Here is an 11,164-nt window from a genome sequence, read left to right on the forward strand (position 1 = left end):
CCCCCTCCCCCAAGTGGGTCCCAGTTTTGTAACACCCCAATCTCATGTCTCCAGCACAGTGAGTACCTAGGCTGGGCAGGACCTCTGCAGAGCTTTTCAGGCACAGCACTGACCTGGGGGAGAGCGGGAGGAGGTGCTTGGACCCAGAGCCATACTTGGCTTTGAGCTAGGCCCCTGCCCACTTGAGCTAGCATCCCTCCTGCTCCACTTGGCCACTCCCTTCCTCGTTAAAAGTCACCTGCCCCTTCCAGCAGGGAGGACAGAGGCACTGACAGCGGCCAGAGCTGGATCTTGAGGTTCAGAGGTGCTGCCATAGCAGGAGAGGATCAGGCAGGGCCAGGAATCAGGCCAGCCCCAAAATCAGAGGGGTGTCTCTCTGCAGCCCTGGCTAAGAATCACACACTGAGGTGCCTTCCTTGTATGTTTCATTCTGGGTTCCCCCCCCCCCGACTCCACCGCCTCTGCCAACAGGGTGAGGGAGCAGTGCTTGTGCTGCCTGTGCTAGACTGCTGGCTGGATGGGGCGGGTCCCCTCTCGCCAGCTTGGTGAGATGAGGCCAAGCCCAGTGCTAACCGATCCCTGCTTGTTGGGACAGGAGAAGGCACAGAGGGGGCATGGGCCCTTTATTTCCATGGGAGGGACACTGGTAGATTTAAATTTAAAAAAAGAAGAAAAAATCCCTCCACTTCTAGTTTTGGGTTTTTTGCCTTACTGTTTTTTTTCTTTTCTTTTTTTTTCCAAGAAAACTAAATTAAAAAAACCTGAAAGCCCCAGCCTTGTGCACGTGTTACTGCCAGCTGATTTACTGTGGAGCATAGTGGAGACTGGCTGGGTTGGTATGTGGACCTACCCTGCTGGGGCTGAACTGGTCCCTGGCATGGGACTGTCTCTCTGGCTGGCTGCTCCTGCAGAGGGCTGGCAATTGAGATGTTGGTACCAAAGTCCTCTTCCCCTGTGGTTATGGTAGGTTCATCTGTGTACCTGGAGTGAGAGGTCATAGAATGAGTGAAGACATCTAGCCCTCTGCTTTTCCTTCTCGACTTGTGTAGGTCTCTCCCCTCCTCTTCAGCAATACAGGCCTTCAGGTGGGCTGTATATGGTGACAGAGGCCTGCAGGGCTAGGACATGCTCCCTTCATGCCACTGCCCAGCAGAGTGGGCTTAAGTTCTGTGGAAAGATTGAGGGTGGGGGTATGATTTTGCAAGGGGGTGTCACAGGCAGAGGGCAAACCCTCCCCCATTCCCATCTCCATCATCACTTGCTTCCCTAGGACCCCACTTCCTGGCTTCTGCCAATTCTTCCTCTGCCGGTTGGTGGTAGGCCGAGAGTGCTAGGCCCAGTCCATACCCCTTGTCTCCCCCTACTCTCAACAGCAGTGGACAGTCGTCCCCTGGTTCAAACAGGGCCACATAGTGTTGCGGTGAGAGGGATATTAACTGCTGGGCTGGCAATGTTTTAACAGAGGCCTCCTTTCAAAAAATGTTCTGCCACTGGCACATGGACTACTCCATTTGGGGAGGGGGGGAAATTATTCCCTGTTCCTCTGCCCACAGAATGCCCTGTTGTTCTCTCTCCCACACATCCCCCTTGTTATGCTCTGGCCCTGCTCATGTTAACATTATGCACACAGCCATGGTTGGAAGCTGTTCCTTGAAGCACTGGTGGGGATGGGCAGGTGGGCCTGTGGTAATCAGTTGTGGGGGTTATGGACTCTCTCTGGGCTAGGGTATTAGGTGGGGAATCAGTGGGGGAAACTCCTCTCTTCTCTTCCCCCCGCCCCCATCCTCACCAGCATAGGAGAGGAATACAGCTTCTTGGGTGGGTGGGGCATAGCTTCAAGCGCCTGTCCTGGTTTCAGCTCTTCTGCTCTGCAGCTGGACAGGTGCTGGTGCAGAGGGGCCTGCAGCACCCCAAGTCCTCTTCCGCTGGTGGAAGGCAGCATTGTGTCCTCTAGGGGCCCTGCAGAAGGGTAGAAGTGGGAAGCTCCCTGATGGTAATGGGGGGGCTCTCTGAAGTGTGTGCTGCTTACCAAGCTGAGCTAGCCCTAGGGTTTACAAACTATTCTTTGCTGCATTCCCTCCTGCCACTAACCTATTTTACTCCATGCTGCACCCATGGGTGCCCCCTAGAGTCAGTTTCAGCTCATAATACTACATACCTCCCCTGCCCACCCTGAGTGGGGGGACTGGGAGGGGTAGGTGTGGGCCGGGATCCGCCAGGATAATCACCAAAATAAACTGACTCATATAATGCATTAAGGGGAGCAGGGGGAGGATATGCACCCCAGCCTCCTGCTGCAGAAGCAGCACACAAGGGGGCTATCCTTCCTGGCTTAGCCCTCCCTTTGCACCAACTTATAGTGTAAGGAAAGAGTGAGATTCATCCTGCTACTCACCTCCTCAACCTACTCCTGCAAGCTGAAAGGTTAGGGGCAAAGCTGCCTTCAGAAATAATGACACCTAGTATTAGAGCAGGGTTGTTATCATTCTAGAGAGGGGAAACTGAGGCACAGAGCATGGTAGGAATTAACCACTGGCCTGCAGAGTGACCTTGGGTGACCTGGGACTAGAACCCAGCTACCGTGAGTGCCTATCTACCAAGTAATTAATTAAACACATACAGCGCGGGGTGAATGCAAATAGTGCTGCTGCACAAACAGGGAACTCACAGCAGGACACTCCTCTCCAGCCTGGTCCTATTGTAGTGTTGCCAAGTCTCAAGGGAAAAAAAACGCAGCACTGCCTTTCAAGCACACCTAACCCATTTCAGAGGGAGGGGAGTGGGGTCAGTGCTTAATTTGTAATGAAAAAGCTCCCCCAGCACAAATTTAAGCCCTGTACATATCAAAGGGGGCAGGATCCGTGGGAGATTTTCCTTCTCCGGCTTGGAAAGGAAAAACTCAAATGTTTGCAACAGGGTTTAGCCAGAGCAAAATGTGGGGGGGCTTCCCCCCCGCCTCCCCCCACCTCAGCCTGATTGAGGATGAGTGGGGTGACATGGAGGGAGAGGCAGACAGCGAGCGAGGGGCAGGGGATGGCCAGAGCCGTGGAGCTGCAGGCGGCAGCCTGGGGAGAGACCAGCTCCACCCCTGCTCCCCCAGACCACATGCACTACATCCTGCCCCCCGTCTCGCCTGAAAGCCCCTCCTGACCCTCCAATATTGTCCCACCCGCTCTCCGGAGACAGCCCCTGTTTGCGTCTTCCCAACCAGGGAAGGCTCTAGGATTTTTGCTGCCCCAAGCAAAAAAATTGTTGGCCGTTCCCCCTTTTTTTCATGCCCCTCGGCCCCTCACCAACTCCACCCCTTCTGAACCCCTTCCCCAAATCCTCAGCCCCGTCTCCTCCCCCAGGCGTGCAGCATTTCCCTCCCCATTGCTTCCTGGGGGCCCCCACGACCTCCCACCCTAGCTCACCTCAGCTGCGCATGCTCCCCCCCTGTGCGCTTCCGCTCCGCTTCTCTCCCCTCGAAGCGGAGCAGCAGCGCATTCAGGGAGTAGGCGGAGCGGACCTGAGCTAGAGTGGTGGGGCGCAGGAAGTAACGGGGGACAGAGGAACCGCTCCCCGCTCCAGCTCACCTCCGCTCCACCGCTCCGCTTCTCCTCCCTCCCAGACTTGCTGCGCAAAACAGCTATTTCCCGGACAGCAAGCTTGGGAGGGAGCGGGAAGAAAAGAAGTGGCGGCTGGGCGCTCAGGGGAGCTGGGGTGGCAAGTGGGGGCGGCGGGAGCACTTTTTCCCCATGCCCCAGAGTCGACACTTATGATGGCCACCCCACGCACCTGCTTGTTTTGCTGGTGCCTGGAGCCGGCCCTGCCCCCAACACCCCATTACTTAGCCCCCACCTAACATCCCAGACAACTATCCATTCCCCTTTGAGCCAGCCTCCCCACCCATACCTGAAGCCTTCACCAACCTACCACTGACCCCCCCCTTATCCAGCCCTCCCCCAGACCCCTTCCAGCACTCCCCAAGTTCTGTGCAGCACTGTCTCCTAGCCCTGGTGCTGCCTGGGAGCAGGGAGCATTGTTCACACAGGCAGGGTGCTGGAGGTGTTGGCCTAGTGGGTGGAGCACTGGGCTGGGATTCAGCCCTGCCTACCAGTCTCAGCCTGGCTGGGTGACTGTGAGTGAGTACCCTCGAATCCTGGCACTTCAGTTTCCCTGTCTGTGAAATGGAAGCAGTGACCTTGCCATCCTCTGCAAAGCTACGTGAGAGCTACCGATTAAAGAGTGCTAGCTAAAAGTGGGGCATTATTATATGCCAGTTATTTTAGGTCACTCTATAACTGGTGCAAATTGGAGCAGCGACAGAGGGGGAGCCTTTCTGGGCATGACTGTTTTTTCCAGGGTTGGCGCACTCAGCTGACTGGCCGTACACCATTGCTCTGGGGTCCTTCCCAGCCCCACTTCCCCGGCCCCATGCACGCAGACTTTGCATCTTCCGTGGGGAAGCACCCGGTTATAGCAAGCAATCTGCAAGTAACCACCATGCTGACCCTAGCTGTGTGGCTTCCCACAGGCAGGAAAGTACTCTGAGCACTGTGCAAAGTGAACTCTCAGCATTTCCTTGGCTTGTCCACAGCAGCTGTATGTCTCCTGGCCTGACAAAAGGTGGGAGGTGGCCTTCTTTTCTATTAGATGGTTCTATAGTGTAGTGGTTATCAGATCTGCTTTACACGCAGAAGGTCCTGGGTTCAAGTCCCAGTGGAATCGGTAATGAGAGGTTTTATGGGCAGCTATGAATAATCCAAGGGAGCCGAATGTACCTCTCATCAGGAGTTGATTTTTATCCCCCAGCAGGGGAGAGGCGCTGCCAGCCATTGCTTCTGCCACTTGCCCCAGCTTGCAGCATTCTGTGCTGCCTCCATGTGACCATTGCAAGTACTACATCCAGCCCCCATTTCTCTGATACAACCTGGGGGTTTTGGGCCTTGTCTCTTCACTAGGGACTGGCAGGGGTACCAGCACCAGACTCGCCCCTCCAAGCAAGGCAAAAGTGGTCAGTGGCATCCCCCCACCACTCCCAGGGGGTGATCAGAGGGCTGAGCCTCTTGCCCCCTCACAGGTGTCTGCCCCTGAGCCCTGCCCCTGCTGGAGATAATCCCTCCAGGGGGATGAATGTAACTGCCCGTGAGAGGGGAAGAGACAGAAGGGTTTCCCAGCAGTGCCAGAGGACTGGGGTAGGTGAGTGAGGGCCAGAAGGTGATTGGGGTGGTGGTCAAGGGGTCATTTGGCCCTCGCCTTTTCCCAGAGCCAACAACGTACAACGGTCTGCAGCCTCTGTACACCCAGGGAGAAGAATCCAGCCTGTCCATCTGCCTGGTAATGCTGCAGGGCTCAGCTGGGTCATGTTCATGGGGTACAGAACCCTAGGAAGGGAGGAGCTGTGCTGCCAGGGTGCTCAGCTCAGCTATTTCCCAAACTTCTCACTGGCAATTTCCCAATGGCAGGCGCTCTGCTGATAAGCTAAGAGCCACTGGCGATGATAGGGCAGGCACAGGGCATGGTAAGGAAAGGGGCATTAACACATGTGGGGATCGGGGGAAAAAAGTCATTGGCATCACCCGAACAGGGACTTGAACCCTGGACCCTCAGATAAAAAAAATCTGATGTTTTACCAACTAAGTTATTCAGTCTAAATTTTTTCCTACAGCTTCAAATCACTAATCCAAGCAATTGTATTGGCTGTAGTTTCAATACTTTTGTAGCTATATCTACATGTTCATTTAAACAGCACCAGATGCCTGAAACCTGGGGAGAAAACATACAAGAGACACAAAAAAAAAAGCAGCAGCAGCTCTTAGATATAATTTAGTTAAACAGCAGCAGGAGCTTGAACCTGGCTACCCATCCTCCCTGTATAGGCTCCTTCTTTCCCAAAAGGTTCCCCAGTTCCTAATAAACCAAACCGCTCCTTCCTACTCCATCCTCTCAGCTATTCCTTGAGACCCTGCAGTTCTGCCTATCTAACTGGCCCTGCACATGGAACTGTAAGCATTTCAGAGACTGCTACCATGGAGGACCTAGATTTTAATCACTTACCTAGCAGCCTAAATTTGGCCTCCAGGACCTCTATCCTACCTTTCCCCATGTCACTGGTACCCATGTGTACCACAGCCACTGGCTCCTCCCCAGCACTGCACATAGCCTGGCTAGATGTCTCGAGACATTGGCAACTTTCGCACCCTGCAGGTAATTCCCCATATGGTTCTCCCAGTCATCACAAACCCAGCTACCTATATTTCTAACGATCAAATACTCCATTACTATTAGGAACAGACATGTAATAAATGGGATTCCCTCCCACAAAGAGGTATCCTCAGTGTGAGAAGATACCATGACATCATCTGGAAGGAGGTTCCTAAATATGGAATCATTTCCCTCCACTCCACTTTGATGTTCTCCTTTGCTGAGACATTCATCCTCCTCAACAACACAGAGGCTGTCAGATTGTGGGTAGGACCACTCTACTGTGTCCTGGAAAGTCTCATCTGTATATCTCTGTCTCCTTTAGCTCCTCCAGTTCAGCCTCTCTGATCTCCAGAGCCTGTACTTGGTTTCTGAGGGCCAGGAGCTCCTTGCACTGAATGCACATGTACACCACCTGCCCCCAAGGGTGGCAATCAGACATTCTGCATTCAGCACAATAAACTCTGCCACTGGACTTCGACTTGCATTCTCTTTTTTACTCCGGCAGCCATTTTTGTTGGGTTTTGTTTTTGTTTTGTGGGACAGTCTTTATTGCCCTAAGTCTAGGTAATGTTCATCTGGTGTATCTGGGTTTCCCACTCCCTTGCAAAATTCCCATGTTCACTAGCTCCTCTGGTCACTTAGAAGGGGGCTTTTCAAAGCTCTGTTCTCCCTGAGTAGCCCCACCCCTGGTTAAGGGTTGATGGGTACTAAACGGTTTAGGGATCAAAGCCTTGTTAAGAAGCTCTCAGCCTTGCCTAGCAGGCTGGTAGGCTCAGCACATGGCCCCCCGAACAAACAGAGCACGCTATATACTTCAGTCAAGCTGCAAGCACACAACAAACAAACTGACAACAAACTCACCCCCAAGATTCACACAGTCACTCCTCCTTCCACTGGAGAACTCCCTCGCAAAACTCTGTTAGCTGCTCCTGTTCGCTGGCTGGGATCTGGTCACTTCAAAGACATAGGACACAGTGAACTCCACTAGAGGGTTCACTAACCATTTAAAGACATACTACCCTATTCCTATTCACTATATTCCACCACTCCTCAACCCACTATGGCGGGTAACATTCATCCCCTCCCCCTCACTGACTCTCCACCCCTAGTCTAACCATCACCCCCATTGTCTGGGGAGTTAATGTTGTGACCAACCCATCGCCACAGCCTCCCTCTTCTTCAGCAAACATCACACCTCACCTGCCCCAGACCTGCATCAAGCATCATTTCCCCTAAGGTTGGGGAGCTGGTCCCTTTGCACTGTGCTACAATAGAGAAGTAGCCAGCAGGTGTCACTGTGAGATCAAGGAAGAAAATGAAAATGTTCTTTCATGTGCTCATGGCATGTGGCTCAGAAACCCACAAAGTCAAGGATGGTATTAGCCAATCATCTCTGTTAAGTGTAGTATAAATCACATTAATAAGTTTTATGTGGATGGTATTATTATAATATGCATTTTATACACACACACACACACACACACACACACACACACACACACACACACACACGACTGTTGGGAAGTTTTGTTAACCAACTGTATTGCGCTTTCCCCACAATTCTAGCACCCATGTCAAGTATCCCACAACACTTTGCAAAGCTTAATTCAGCTTTGACATTAGACAATAGGAAATGAATCAAAGGCAAAATACTTTAATGTGTTACCAGGGTACAAGCTGATACCTTCTTGGACCAGTACCCAGAATGCTAATATCCAGAACAAAGATAAGGAAAGTGTAGAACAACAAGTTAAGGAACTGGGACAAACTGATGGGTAGGATTTTAGTGACTTTAGAAAGCTTTGTAACTTGTAAAATCATCTGATAAATACTGCTATCTGGAATGTGTTTCTTTGAAGTACATGTTCTATGTAAGGTGAATATGCAGCGAGAATTTGCTTCTGAGAAGTAGCTATGTATGTCTCCTTTACATATTGTACTGATTTGTCTTTAGACAATACATTTGGCTATGTTCAATTATTTGGTCTCTCGAACATTTTAAGAGCAAACCACGAATGTAGTTGGACAATTGGCTACACCTTTTAGTCAATAAATGAGAAACAGGAGGGCAAAAATAAAAATCAGTAGGTAATTAAAGCAGAAAGAGCCATTATATTTCATGGATGTTTCAAGGAAATTTGGTGTGAATCACATCAGTTGTTTTTGGATGGAAAAGAAATGTTGGGAAGAAAATTACCACATTTAGCAACATTCTGGGGATTTTCATCATCCAAATAAAAGTCATTTTTCAGTGACAACCTCAAATAAAAAACTGTAACCAACAGATCTGAGCGTGGTTGTTATAGTGATGTTATAGGTTATAATTTCATGTATATAGTTATGAGGCTGAAAATGTATCCTCATGGCTTAAAGCAAGCCCAGGCAAAAACTCTCCAAGAACTCTCTCTCGTCCACTCACGCCCCTTCTCTACCTACGCTACATTGATGACATCTTCATCATCAGGACCCATGGGAAGGAGACTCTGGAAAAATTCCAACACGATTTCAACAGCTTCCACCCCACCATCAACCTCAGCCTGGACCAATCTACACGGAAGGTCCACTTCCTAGACACCATGGTGCAAATAAGTGATGGTCACATTAACACCACCCTATACCGAAAACCTACCGACCACTATGCCTACCTTCATGCCTCCAACTTCCATCCCGGGCGCATCACACGATCCATTGTCTACAGCCGAGCACTGAGGTACAACCGCATCTGCTCTAACCCCTCAGACAGAGACCAACACCTACAAAATCTCCACCAAGCATTCTCAAAACTACAATACCCACACGAGGAAATAAGGAAACAGATCAACAGAGCCAGACGTGTACCCAGAAGCCTCCTACTGCAAGACAAACCCAAGAAAGAAACCAACAGGACTCCACTGGCCATCACATACAGCCCCCAGCTAAAACCCCTCCAACGCATCATCAAGGATCTACAACCCATCCTGGACAATGATCCCACACTTTCACAGGCCTTAGGTGGCAGGCCAGTTCTTGCCCACAGACAACCTGCCAACCTGAAACATATTCTCACCAGTAACTGCACACCGCACCATAATAACTCTAGCTCAGGAACCAATCCATGCAACAAACCTCGATGCCAACTCTGCCCACGTATCTACACCAGCGACACCATCACAGGACCTAACCAGATCAGCCATACCATCACCGGTTCATTCACCTGCACGTCCACCAATGTAATATACGCCATCATATGCCAGCAATGCCCCTCTGCTACGTACATCAGCCAAACTGGACAGTCTCTACGGAAAAGGATAAATGGACACAAATCAGATATTAGGAATGGCAATATACAAAAACCTGTAGGAGAGCACTTCAACCTCCCTGGCCACACTATAGCAGACCTTAAGGTGGCCATTCTGCAGCAAAAAAACTTCAGAACCAGACTTCAAAGAGAAACTGCTGAGCTTCAGTTCATCTGCAAATTTGACACCGTCAGCCCAGGATTAAACAAAGACTGTGAATGGCTTGCCAACTACAGAACCAACTACAGATCCTTGGTTTTCACACTGCAACTGCGAGAACAGGGCCTCATCCTCCCTGATTGAACGAACCTTATTATCTCTAGCTTGCTTGCATATATATACCTGCCCCTGGAAATTTCCACTACATGCATCTGACAAAGACGGATGTGGTTTTGTGGGGTATTGGATGGGGAAATGCCACTCCGCCCTCTCTGGCTCTTACAAATGACACCTCTCCTATGCTGTGACCCAACTACATTGTCACGTCGGTGGGAGCAGGGTAAGGCTGGCAAGGGCTGGGCCAAGCCTTGTTCCCAGAATGCCCAGTATTCCAGGAACATGGAGTGGCTTCTTTCGTACCACTGCAAAATACTGGAAAAGCTGATACAGGATTAAATCAGTAAAGACTGGGAATATAATTAATGCCAATCAACCCGGTTTTATGGAAAGTCAGCCTTATCAAACCAACCTGATATTTTTGGATGAGATGACAAAGTTTTGTTGATAAAGGTGACTGCGTACGTCATATATTTGGAGATTTGGAGACTTAGCAGCACACAGCATTCTGATTAAAAAATTAGCCCTGCTCCACATTAAGAGGAACCCTCTGATCCCTCAGGACCAATGGGATCAGCTCTCTCCTTTTTCTGTGACACAGGCTTCATCCAGACACCAGCTCCTAGGCATTTTGTGATGTGTGACTTTGGGTGCTCGTCATGTGAGCAACTTTGTTGTGTGATGGGGTAGCATGCCAACCTCAGGCCTGGAGAAGAATTCAGGGGCGTAGTGATATGAAGTAGCTCCTTCAGCAGTGCCCCCCAAGTCCCATCTAATCCAGATAAAGGGATTCAAGGGAAATCATAAAATATTATGATAAGGTCTATAGAAAAAGCTTAATCAGAGCTAGGAAGGGCCTAAGTTAATCATTTACTTTAGAATTGTTCAGTGTGACGACTAAATGTCAAGTGGAATCAAGAACTGAAAGAAAATGGTTTTATTTATTGTTAAATGGAGATATTGGGTGGGGAAAAAACACTTCTACCAGAAGTGGGGCTCGAACCCACGTGGACATATGTCCATTGGATCTTAAGTCCAACGCCTTAACCACTCGGCCATTCTGGTGCTTGACAGTTTAGTGCTTTTGCCATAGTGAGTTTTGCTCCCTGGATCCATGACTCGTTCACCCCAAGGTTCCCTGACTCTTTAGCAAGTCAGGGGAAAGCTGCAAGGACAGGTATTTCCTGTTCTCCCTATCTTGCACTTTCAGCTCAGTCCATACCTCTCTGAGCTCCAACTCTTTCTTCCTGACTGTAATTTACAGAGATCCTGCCTACCACAGCTGCAAGGATCACAGTTAAATGGAGCCCTGAGGGGCCCTTATCTAGTAACATAGTGTAGTGGTGTGCTTGGCTCTTTTCAGACAGAATTGAGTTTGAGGCCCACTCCAGTAAAACCAGCAGCTCTTCTTTGAAGCAGCA

General features: G+C 50.2%; 1 long non-coding RNA gene and 2 other non-coding genes across 3 annotated transcripts; 1 reads left to right on the top strand and 2 right to left on the bottom strand.

The window, feature by feature from the left end:
- Positions 1 to 423: 423 nt before the first annotated feature.
- On the bottom strand, positions 424 to 3,395 carry LOC115650694. Its single transcript, XR_004000197.1, has 2 exons — positions 1,790 to 3,395; positions 424 to 1,167 (listed from the first exon to the last, which is right to left on the bottom strand). It is a non-coding gene; the product is annotated as an uncharacterized LOC115650694 (long non-coding RNA).
- Positions 3,396 to 4,637: 1,242 nt separating this feature from the next.
- On the top strand, positions 4,638 to 4,710 carry TRNAV-UAC. The gene has a single exon. It is a non-coding gene; the product is annotated as a tRNA-Val (tRNA).
- A 6,015-nt stretch (positions 4,711 to 10,725) lies between these two features.
- TRNAL-UAA lies at positions 10,726 to 10,808 on the bottom strand. Its single transcript has one exon. It is a non-coding gene; the product is annotated as a tRNA-Leu (tRNA).
- Between the last annotated feature and the right edge of the window lie 356 nt (positions 10,809 to 11,164).

Source organism: Gopherus evgoodei, chromosome 4 (genome assembly GCF_007399415.2).
Source record: "Gopherus evgoodei ecotype Sinaloan lineage chromosome 4, rGopEvg1_v1.p, whole genome shotgun sequence".
In the NCBI taxonomy this organism is placed as follows: Eukaryota; Metazoa; Chordata; order Testudines; family Testudinidae; genus Gopherus; species Gopherus evgoodei.